The following is a 13,174-nucleotide window of genomic DNA, read 5'->3' as shown; positions in this document are numbered from 1 at the left end:
AAGATTGGCAGATGCTGTTTAATGCTAATAAATGTAAAGTTTTGAGGCTAGGTAATGATGATGGAGTTACATGATACGAGCTGGATGGTGTTGAGATTGCGAAGTCGGAATGCGAAAGGGATCTGGGAGTTATGATTAGTAAGAATTTAAAACCAAAGCATTAATGCATAATTCTTCAAAATAAGGCAAATAGGACACTGGGATTTATTAATCAAAGCGTTAGTAACAAGACACCTGGTGTTGTTCGTCAGCTCTAGTTAGGCCCCATTTAGACATGCAGCTCAGTTTTGGTCGCAGTACTATTGAATGGATATAAATTCACTTGAACGAGTCCAGCGTAGAATGACAAACTTAATTCTGCAAATTAGAAATCTTTCATATGAGGAAAGATTAACAAAGCTTAAATTGCAATCACTGGAAAGGCGAAGTGTTAGGGGTGACATGATAGAGGTTTACAGGTGGATGAATGGAAATAACAAAGCGGATATTAATGGAGTATTAAAAGTATCAACACAATACAGAATGCGAAACAATGGGAAGAAATTGGACAAGTTTAGATTTGGGAAAGACTTTGGTAAATACTGGTTCGGTAACAAGGTAGTTGATTTGTGGAACCAATTACTACGAAACGTAGTGGAGGTGGAGTTCCTCGATTGTTTCAAGCGTTGGATTGAAATGTACATGAGTGGGATTGGGTGGTTATAAATAGGAGCTGCCTCGTATGGGCCAATAGACCTTCTGCAGTTACCTTATGTTCATATGCTACACAAATCAACAACCCTGTTACCGAAGCAGTATTTACTCAGGTGTTTCCTAAATCTTAACTAATTCAAATTGAGTCATATATATGTCTAACCTATGATTTAAACTATCCAAGGATCTTTAATCTACTAAGTTACCCTGTAATTGGTTCCCCAAATTCTCAGCTCTCTCTCAAACAAAATTATTTGGGACTTTACTAAATCTAAACTTGCCCAATTTGTGTCCATTGTTTCGAGTTCTATTATGTATTGATTTATTATTGCCTTATTACATAAGAACATAAAAAAGATAAGAATCAATTAAGCTGCAAAAGGCCTATTGCCTAATACGTTGCAGCACCAATTAATATCCTCCAACTTATATATAAATGTCTAACCTACGCTTGAAAAACTCAAAAGATCCTACGTCTATTAAATTAGGCTCCACAAATTAATTGACAATTCCTGTTACCGGACCAGTATTTACCCACATCTTTCTTAAATCTAACTTTATCCGACGTACACCCATTGTTTCATGTTCTATTTTATGTACATACTTTCAACTCTCTATTAATATCCTATATGTTATGCCCATTCACCCACTTGAACATATAAATCATGCCACTCCCCAATTACGAACTTTTTTAGAAAATGTAAATAATTGTTTATCAATCTCTCTTCATATCAATGGTTTTAAATTTGTTTCTTCCGAAAATGTGGAGGGATAATAACATAAGAATATGAATAAAGTTAACTTCAGAAGGCTTATTGGCCAGTACGAGTTAGAACCTATTTATAGCCAATCAATCTCATTCATATATACATAAGAACATAATAGAGGTAACTGTAGAAGGCCTATTTGCCTATACGAGGCAACTCCTATTTATAACCACCCAATCCCATTCACATACATGTCCATCACTCACTTGAAGCAATCAAGGGATCCTCACCTCCACCAAGTTAAGCGGGAATTGGTTTCACAATCAACAACCTAGTTACCGAATCAGTGTTTACCCAATTCTTTCCTGAATCTAAAATCTAACCTAAATAAACCTAAATTTTAAAAATTTATACCCATTTTTTATGGTCTGACTCGTGTTGATGCTTTTAATACCATATTAATATCTCCTTTGTTTTGTCCATTCATACACTTGAAAACCTATTTCATGTCACACCTAATTTTTCGTCATTCCAGAGAAAGCAATTCAAGCTTTGTTAATCTCTTTTCATATGACATATTTTTAATTTGAGGGATTAGTTTTGTCATCCTACGCTAGACATGTTCAAGTGAATTTAGATCCATTCTATAGATGGATATATTGGCAGTTCATGTTTAAGAAATTTTTACTCATTTTATCTAGCATAGTTAAGGCAGTTGATAGTTGTAAGGATTGTGATGTTGTATATCTTGACTTTAGCAAAGCTTTTGCTAACCAGGTCCAACCGTTTTTGAGTTTCTGCTAGAGTTTCCCCGCGAAACCAAGAAACATCACAGTCAGGAGGATCCATCTCCTATCCTTCAACAGGTTGGCCGGGGGCGTGAAAATTTGTTCTCTAGTCTTCCGTGTAGTTTCATTTTAGTGTTTCAGCGTTTCCTCTGTGCCTGAACATCTCCCTCAGGTCGTCTAGCTGGGATAAAGAGTTTCGTGTCTAGGATATCCAGGAAATTGATTGTGGTGTCGTCGTGTTCTGGGGAAAATTTTATGTTTCCGTGGACTGTGTTTGCACAAGCAAAGAAACCCTCTTGACATGGTAGTCCTCCTACCTTAACTCCAAATATATCATCTGTATATCTGTAGTACTCTGCCGGTACGGGGCGTCATTTCAGTGGGATCTGTCACTTTCAAATAGAAGATGTCTGCAATTGCTACGCTCCTACCTCAGTGCCCTTCGTCTGTCTATATGCCTTACCATCAAATTGAAGGAGTGTGCGTCCCTCATTACATGGATTATTCTTACAGTAACTTTTTGTGAGACGTCCTCCATACTCCTGCGTCTCGTAGTTGTTTTGTAATTTTTATGTATGTTTTCATCATAGATGTTTGCTACCACTTTGGCTGCTTCTCTCTGTTGTGTGCTCGGGTAGAGCGATACCACATCCATTGAAAAGTCAGTCTCCTCTGGGAACTGAACCACTGATGCTGACTATCTCGTTTAGGAAGTCTGTTGTATCGTGAAGGAGTTTCCAGGAGTCAAAGAGGACTGCTCATATCCAGTCCACCAGTCTGGTAGGCGCAGACAGCCGCTCAGCACTGGTCCCCCCTGCCACGTTCGTGAGAACGAACGTAAAGCTTGGGATGACAGACATCAAGACTATGTTTCATTCCCTTACCCATGCTTTTATGTCCATCTTTTTTTTCAAGCGTAGATTAAACATATAAATGAGTTTGTGTGAAGATAACTAGGAGCTGCCACGTAGGAGCCTAAAAGCCTTATGCAGTTTTATGATGTATGTTTTACCTGAAGGAAACATTGATGTATTTGCATAGAGGTGAATCCATGAAATCCTCTGAGATGTGAAGTAAATGAGATATATGTAAATTTTTACGTTTATTTGTTTTTAATTTACAATTTTAAGTGGATTAGTTGCATATGTTATACTGAGATAACATGAGGTGATAGTAGAGACCAATTACCGGATAATATTGGAAGTATTGTATAGCTAGATCCTGAGCAGCGAGGTTTTAGATTTATGAATGCTAGGCTGCGAGGTTATGTATGTTTGCTTCTTTGGGGGCGACAAAATGGATACTTGCTTCCTGGGCGATGAGGATATGTATGGTTGCATCCTGGGCGGCGAGGATATGGGTGGTGACATCCTAGGTGGCGAGCTTATTGAAGGTTCCATACTGGACGGCGAGGATATGGGTGTTGGCGTCCTATGCGGTGAGGATATGGATGGTTGCATCCTGGGTGGCGTTGATTTGGATGGTTGCATCCTGGGCGGCGAGGATATTGGTGGTGATATCCTATACGGCGAGGATATATTTTGTTGCATCCTGGGCTGCGACGATGTGCACGGTTGTATCCTGGGCGGAGAGGATATGGATGGTTGGATCCTGGGCGACGACGATATTGACTGAAGGATCGTGGAATGCAGGGTTACAGATGACATCTTGGACGGCGAGGTTATGGAAGACGAGATGCTGCAAGACGTAGTTATGGAAGGGGAGATCCTGGATGGCGATGTTATAGACGACGAGGTTATGGAAGGCGAAGCTATGGATGGTGATATCCTGAAAAGGGATTTAGGGGACGAGATTCCGGGTTGACTAGTCGTGGATTCCGAGAGTCTTGATCGTGATGGCGAGAGTAATCTCTTGGGTACAGTTTGCGCTTGCATCTCAGTCTCCATGCGTGCACCAATAAGTGTATTCATCGTACACACATACTTCCTTAGAGAGACATTTGATTTTCTCTTTTGCATTTCGGAGAGCTTAATGTGAGAAACCTTGATCACCATGTTAAGTTTCAGCACCCTTTTCTTCCTGTCGGAATACCTGAATCTCGTGGAGAAATAATCCATAGTTACAACAGGCAGTCCAGAATATCTGCTCAAGCAGGGAAAATCAGCAGTAATGAAACAAGGTGACGTGAGATCGTGTTTTATTGTGGTGATCCAGAGTTTCTCATCTTACAGGTGAGGTGACTGGGATACACAGTGTATTTTCTCAATAGAAAGATTTTATTCATTAAAATCGATTTAGGAAATAGCTAAAGTAACACTGCAGATAAAGTAAGATAAACGTGACGTTAAAAATACAATCGTTACCCTGAGATGTCTAAACTACGCTTGAAACAATAAAGGGATCCTACGTCTTTTATGTGTTTCAGTGATTCGTTTAGTTGATCTAAATAGGGTTTTGAAATGGTCAAAAGATTGGCAGATGCTGTTTAATGCTAATAAATGTAAAGTTTTGAGGCTAGGTAATGATGATGGAGTTACATGATACGAGCTGGATGGTGTTGAGATTGCGAAGTCGGAATGCGAAAGGGATCTGGGAGTTATGATTAGTAAGAATTTAAAACCAAAGGATTAATGCATAAATCTTCATAATAAGGCAAATAGGACACTGGGATTTATTAATCAAAGCGTTAGTAACAAGACACCTGGTGTTGTTCGTCAGCTCTAGTTAGGCCCCATTTAGACATGCAGCTCAGTTTTGGTCGCAGTACTATTGAATGGATATAAATTCACTTGAACGAGTCCAGCGTAGAATGACAAACTTAATTCTGCAAATTAGAAATCTTTCATATGAGGAAAGATTAACAAAGCTTAAATTGCAATCACTGGCAAGGCGAAGTGTTAGGGGTGACATGATAGAGGTTTACAAGTGGATGAATGGAAATAACAAAGCGGATATTAATGGAGTATTAAAAGTATCAACACAGTACAGAATGCGAAACAATGGGAAGAAATTGGACAAGTTTAGATTTGGGAAAGACTTTGGTAAATACTGGTTCGGTAACAAGGTAGTTGATTTGTGGAACCAATTACTACGAAACGTAGTGGAGGTGGAGTTCCTCGATTGTTTCAAGCGTTGGATTGAAATGTACATGAGTGGGATTGGGTGGTTCTTAATAGGAGCTGCCTCGTATGGGCCAATAGGCCTTCTGCAGTTACCTTATGTTCATATGCTACACAAATCAACAACCCTGTTACCGAAGCAGTATTTACTCAGGTGTTTCCTAAATCTTAACTAATTCAAATTGAGTCATATATATGTCTAACCTATGATTTAAACTATCCAAGGATCTTTAATCTACTAAGTTACCCTGTAATTGGTTCCCCAAATTCTCAGCTCTCTCTCAAACAAAATTATTTGGGACTTTACTAAATCTAAACTTGCCCAATTTGTGTCCATTGTTTCGAGTTCTATTATGTATTGATTTATTATTGCCTTATTACATAAGAACATAAAAAAGATAAGAATCAATTAAGCTGCAAAAGGCCTATTGCCTAATACGTTGCAGCACCAATAAATATCCTCCAACTTATATATAAATGTCTAACCTACGCTTGAAAAACTCAAAAGATCCTACGTCTATTAAATTAGGCTCCACAAATTGACAATTCCTGTTACCGGACCAGTATTTACCCACATCTTTCTTAAATCTAACTTTATCCGACGTACACCCATTGTTTCATGTTCTATTTTATGTACATACTTTCAACTCTCTATTAATATCCTATATGTTATGCCCATTCATCCACTTGAACATATAAATCATGCCACTCCCCAATTACGAACTTTTTTAGAAAATGTAAATAATTTTTTATCAATCTCTCTTCATATCAATGGTTTTAAATTTGTTTCTTCCGAAAATCGGGAGGGATAATAACATAAGAATATGAATAAAGTTAACTTCAGAAGGCTTATTGGCCAGTACGAGTTAGAACCTATTTATAGCCAACCAATCTCATTCATATATACATAAGAACATAATAGAGGTAACTGTAGAAGGCCTACTAGCCTATACGAGGCAACTCCTATTTATAACCACCCAATCCCATTCACATACATGTCCATCACTCACTTGAAGCAATCAAGGGATCCTCACCTCCACCAAGTTAAGCGGGAATTGGTTTCACATTGTGAAACCTAGGTTGTTGATTGTGGTTTCACAATCAACAACCTAGTTACCGAATCAGTGTTTACCCAAGTCTTTCCTAAATCTAAAATCTAACCTAAATAAACCTAAATTTTAAAAATTTATACTCATTTTTTCGTGGTCTGACTCGTGTTGATGCTTTTAATACCATATTAATATCTCCTTTGTTTTGTCCATTCATACACTTGAAAACCTATTTCATGTCACACCTTATTTTTCGTCATTCCAGAGAAATCAATTCAAGCTTTGTTAATCTCTTTTCATATGACATATTTTTAATTTGAGGGATTAGTTTTGTCATCCTACGCTAGACATGTTCAAGTGAATTTAGATCCATTCTATAGATGGATATATTGGCAGTTCATGTTTAAGAAATTTTTACTCATTTTATCTAGCATAGTTAAGGCGGTTGATAGTTGTAAGGATTGTGATGTTGTATATCTTGACTTTAGCAAAGCTTTTGCTAACCAGGTCCAACCGTTTTTGAGTTTCTGTTAGAGTTTCCCCGCGAAACCAAGAAACATCACAGTCAGGAGGATCCATCTCCTATCCTTCAACAGGTTGGCCGGGGGCGTGAAAATTTGTTCTCTAGTCTTCCGTGTAGTTTCATTTTAGTGTTTCAGCGTTTCTTCTGTGCCTGAACATCTCCCTCAGGTCGTCTAGCTGGGATAAAGAGTTTCGTGTCTAGGATATCCAGGAAATTTATTGTGGTGTCGTCGTGTTCTGGGGAAAATTTTATGTTTCCGTGGACTGTGTTTGCACAAGCAAAGAAACCCTCTTGACATGGTAGTCCGTCTACCTTAACTCCAAAGATATCATCTGTATATCTGTAGTACTCTGCCGGTACGGGGCGTCATTTCAGTGGGATCTGTCCCTTTCAAATAGAAGATGTCTGCAATTGCTACGCTCCTACCTCAGTGCCCTTCGTCTGTCTATATGCCTTACCATCAAATTGAAGGAGTGTGCGTCCCTCATTACATGGATTATTCTTACAGTAACTTTTTGTGAGACGTCCTCCATACTCCTGCGTCTCGTAGTTGTTTTGTAATTTTTATGTATGTTTTCATCATAGATGTTTGCTACCACTTTGGCTGCTTCTCTCTGTTGTGTGCTCGGGTAGAGCGATACCACATCCATTGAAAAGTCAGTCTCCTCTGGGAACTGAACCACTGATGCTGACTATCTCGTTTAGGAAGTCTGTTGTATCGTGAAGGAGTTTCCAGGAGTCAAAGAGGACTGCTCATATCCAGTTCCACCAGTCTGGTAGGCGCAGACAGCCGCTCAGCACTGGTCCCCCCTGCCACGTTCGTGAGAACGAACGTAAAGCTTGGGATGACAGACATCAAGACTATGTTTCATTCCCTTACCCATGCTTTTATGTCCATCTTTTTTTTCAAGCGTAGATTAAACATATAAATGAGTTTGTGTGAAGATAACTAGGAGCTGCCACGTAGGAGCCTAAAAGCCTTATGCAGTTTTATGATGTATGTTTTACCTGAAGGAAACATTGATGTATTTGCATAGAGGTGAAGCCATGAAATCCTCTAAGATATGAAGTAAATGAGATATATGTAAATTTTTACGTTTATTTGTTTTTAATTTACAATTTTAAGTGGATTAGTTGCATATGTTATACTGAGATAACATGAGGTGATAGTAGAGACCAATTACCGGATAATATTGGAAGTATTGTATAGCTAGATCCTGAGCAGCGAGGTTTTAGATTTATGAATGCTAGGCTGCGAGGTTATGGATGTTTGCTTCTTTGGGGGCGACAAAATGGACACTTGCTTCCTGTGCGATGAGGATATGTATGGTTGCATCCTGGGCGGCGAGGATATGGGTGGTGACATCCTAGGTGGCGAGCTTATTGAAGGTTCCACACTGGACGGCGAGGATATGGGTGTTGGCGTCCTATGCGGTGAGGATATGGATGGTTGCATCCTGGGTGGCGTTGATTTGGATGGTTGCATCCTGGGCGGCGAGGATATTGGTCGTGATATCCTATACGGCGAGGATATATTTTGTTGCATCCTGGGCTGCGACGATGTGCACGGTTGAATCCTAGGCGGAGAGGATATGGATGGTTGGATCCTGGGCGACGACGATATTGACTGAAGGATCGTGGATTGCAGGGTTACAGAAGATGACATCTTGGACGGACGAGGTTATGGAAGACGAGATGCTGCAAGACGTAGTTATGGAAGGGGAGATCCTGGATGGCGATGTTATAGACGACGAGGTTATGGAAGGCGAGTTCCTGGAAGACGAGGTTATGGAAGGCGAAACTATGGATGGTGTATTCCTGAAAAGGGATTTAGGGGACGAGATTCCGGATTGACTAGTCGTGGATTCTGAGAGTCTTGATCGTGATGGCGAGAGTAATCTCTTGGGTACAGTTTGCGCTTGCATCTCAGTCTCCATGCGTGCACCAATAAGTGTATTCATCGTACACACATACTTCCTTAGAGAGACATTTGATTTTCTCTTTTGCATTTCGGAGAGCTTAATGTGAGAAACCTTGATCACCATGTTAAGTTTCAGCACCCTTTTCATCCTGTCGGAATACCTGAATCTCGTGGAGAAATAATCCATAGTTACAACAGGCAGTCCAGAATATCTGCTCAAGCAGGGAAAATCAGCAGTAATGAAACAAGGTGACGTGAGATCGTGTTTTATTGTGGTGATCCAGAGTTTCTCATCTTACAGGTAAGGTGACTGGGATACACAGTGTATTTTCTCAATAGAAAGATTTTATTCATTAAAATCGATTTAGGTAATAGCTAAAGTAACACTGCAGATAAAGTAAGATAAACGTGACGTTAAAAAAACAATCGTTACCCTGAGATGTCTAAACTACGCTTGAAACAATAAAGGGATCCTACGTCTTTTATGTGTTTCAGTGATTCGTTTAGTTGATCTAAATAGAGTTTTGAAATGGTCAAAAGATTGGCAGATGCTGTTTAATGCTAATAAATGTAAAGTTTTGAGGCTAGGTAATGATGATGGAGTTACATGATACGAGCTGGATGGTGTTGAGATTGCGAAGTCGGAATGCGAAAGGGATCTGGGAGTTATGATTAGTAAGAATTTAAAACCAAAGCATTAATGCATAATTCTTCAAAATAAGGCAAATAGGACACTGGGATTTATTAATCAAAGCGTTAGTAACAAGACACCTGGTGTTGTTCGTCAGCTCTAGTTAGGCCCCATTTAGACATGCAGCTCAGTTTTGGTCGCAGTACTATTGAATGGATATAAATTCACTTGAACGAGTCCAGCGTAGAATGACAAACTTAATTCTGCAAATTAGAAATCTTTCATATGAGGAAAGATTAACAAAGCTTAAATTGCAATCACTGGAAAGGCGAAGTGTTAGGGGTGACATGATAGAGGTTTACAGGTGGATGAATGGAAATAACAAAGCGGATATTAATGGAGTATTAAAAGTATCAACACAATACAGAATGCGAAACAATGGGAAGAAATTGGACAAGTTTAGATTTGGGAAAGACTTTGGTAAATACTGGTTCGGTAACAAGGTAGTTGATTTGTGGAACCAATTACTACGAAACGTAGTGGAGGTGGAGTTCCTCGATTGTTTCAAGCGTTGGATTGAAATGTACATGAGTGGGATTGGGTGGTTATAAATAGGAGCTGCCTCGTATGGGCCAATAGACCTTCTGCAGTTACCTTATGTTCATATGCTACACAAATCAACAACCCTGTTACCGAAGCAGTATTTACTCAGGTGTTTCCTAAATCTTAACTAATTCAAATTGAGTCATATATATGTCTAACCTATGATTTAAACTATCCAAGGATCTTTAATCTACTAAGTTACCCTGTAATTGGTTCCCCAAATTCTCAGCTCTCTCTCAAACAAAATTATTTGGGACTTTACTAAATCTAAACTTGCCCAATTTGTGTCCATTGTTTCGAGTTCTATTATGTATTGATTTATTATTGCCTTATTACATAAGAACATAAAAAAGATAAGAATCAATTAAGCTGCAAAAGGCCTATTGCCTAATACGTTGCAGCACCAATTAATATCCTCCAACTTATATATAAATGTCTAACCTACGCTTGAAAAACTCAAAAGATCCTACGTCTATTAAATTAGGCTCCACAAATTAATTGACAATTCCTGTTACCGGACCAGTATTTACCCACATCTTTCTTAAATCTAACTTTATCCGACGTACACCCATTGTTTCATGTTCTATTTTATGTACATACTTTCAACTCTCTATTAATATCCTATATGTTATGCCCATTCATCCACTTGAACATATAAATCATGCCACTCCCCAATTACGAACTTTTTTAGAAAATGTAAATAATTGTTTATCAATCTCTCTTCATATCAATGGTTTTAAATTTGTTTCTTCCGAAAATGTGGAGGGATAATAACATAAGAATATGAATAAAGTTAACTTCAGAAGGCTTATTGGCCAGTACGAGTTAGAACCTATTTATAGCCAATCAATCTCATTCATATATACATAAGAACATAATAGAGGTAACTGTAGAAGGCCTATTTGCCTATACGAGGCAACTCCTATTTATAACCACCCAATCCCATTCACATACATGTCCATCACTCACTTGAAGCAATCAAGGGATCCTCACCTCCACCAAGTTAAGCGGGAATTGGTTTCACAATCAACAACCTAGTTACCGAATCAGTGTTTACCCAATTCTTTCCTGAATCTAAAATCTAACCTAAATAAACCTAAATTTTAAAAATTTATACCCATTTTTTCGTGGTCTGACTCGTGTTGATGCTTTTAATACCATATTAATATCTCCTTTGTTTTGTCCATTCATACACTTGAAAACCTATTTCATGTCACACCTAATTTTTCGTCATTCCAGAGAAAGCAATTCAAGCTTTGTTAATCTCTTTTCATATGACATATTTTTAATTTGAGGGATTAGTTTTGTCATCCTACGCTAGACATGTTCAAGTGAATTTAGATCCATTCTATAGACGGATATATTGGCAGTTCATGTTTAAGAAATTTTTACTCATTTTATCTAGCATAGTTAAGGCAGTTGATAGTTGTAAGGATTGTGATGTTGTATATCTTGACTTTAGCAAAGCTTTTGCTAACCAGGTCCAACCGTTTTTGAGTTTCTGCTAGAGTTTCCCCGCGAAACCAAGAAACATCACAGTCAGGAGGATCCATCTCCTATCCTTCAACAGGTTGGCCGGGGGCGTGAAAATTTGTTCTCTAGTCTTCCGTGTAGTTTCATTTTAGTGTTTCAGCGTTTCTTCTGTGCCTGAACATCTCCCTCAGGTCGTCTAGCTGGGATAAAGAGTTTCGTGTCTAGGATATCCAGGAAATTTATTGTGGTGTCGTCGTGTTCTGGGGAAAATTTTATGTTTCCGTGGACTGTGTTTGCACAAGCAAAGAAACCCTCTTGACATGGTAGTCCGCCTACCTTAACTCCAAAGATATCATCTGTATATCTGTAGTACTCTGCCGGTACGGGGCGTCATTTCAGTGGGATCTGTCCCTTTCAAATAGAAGATGTCTGCAATTGCTACGCTCCTACCTCAGTGCCCTTCGTCTGTCTATATGCCTTACCATCAAATTGAAGGAGTGTGCGTCCCTCATTACATGGATTATTCTTACAGTAACTTTTTGTGAGACGTCCTCCATACTCCTGCGTCTCGTAGTTGTTTTGTAATTTTTATGTATGTTTTCATCATAGATGTTTGCTACCACTTTGGCTGCTTCTCTCTGTTGTGTGCTCGGGTAGAGCGATACCACATCCATTGAAAAGTCAGTCTCCTCTGGGAACTGAACCACTGATGCTGACTATCTCGTTTAGGAAGTCTGTTGTATCGTGAAGGAGTTTCCAGGAGTCAAAGAGGACTGCTCATATCCAGTCCACCAGTCTGGTAGGCGCAGACAGCCGCTCAGCACTGGTCCCCCCTGCCTAGTTCGTGAGAACGAACGTAAAGCTTGGGATGACAGACATCAAGACTATGTTTCATTCCCTTGCCCATGCTTTTATGCCCAACTTTTTTTTCAAGCTTAGATTAAACATAAATGAGTTTGTGTGAAGATAACTAGGAGCTGCCACGTAGGAGCTTAAAAGCCTTATGCAGTTTTATGATGTATGTTTTATCTGAAGGAAACATTGATGTATTTGCATAGAGGTGAATCCATGAAATCCTCTGAGATATGAAGTAAATGATATATATGTCAATTTTTACGTTTATTTGTTTTTAATTTACAATTTTAAGTGGATTAGTTGCATATGTTATACTGAGATAACATGAGGTGATAGTAGAGACCAATTACCGAATAATATTGGAAGTATTGTATAGCTAGATCCTGAGCAGCGAGGTTTTAGATTTATGAATGCTAGGCTGTGAGGTTATGGATGTTTGCTTCTTTGGGGGCGACAAAATGGATACTTGCTTTCTGGGCGATGAGGATATGTATGGTTGCATCCTGGGCGGCGAGGATATGGGTGGTGACATCCTAGGTGGCGAGCTTATTGAAGGTTCCATACTGGACGGCAAGGATATGGGTGTTGGCGTCCTATGCGGTGAGGATATGGATGGTTGCATCCTGGGTGGCGTTGATTTGGATGGTTGCATCCTGGGCGGCGAGGATATTGGTGGTGATATCCTATACGGCGAGGATATATTTTGTTGCGTCCTGGGCTGCGACAATGTGCACGGTTGTATCCTGGGCGGAGAGGATATGGATGGTTGGATCCTGGGCGACGACGATATTGACTGAAGGATCGTGGATTGCAGGGTTACAGAAGATGACATCTTGGACGGCGAGGTTATG

Source organism: Procambarus clarkii, chromosome 74 (assembly GCF_040958095.1).
Source record: "Procambarus clarkii isolate CNS0578487 chromosome 74, FALCON_Pclarkii_2.0, whole genome shotgun sequence".
In the NCBI taxonomy this organism is placed as follows: Eukaryota; Metazoa; Arthropoda; class Malacostraca; order Decapoda; family Cambaridae; genus Procambarus; species Procambarus clarkii.
The sequence above is the reverse complement of the archived record's forward strand: the minus strand, read 5'-3'. Positions refer to the sequence as shown.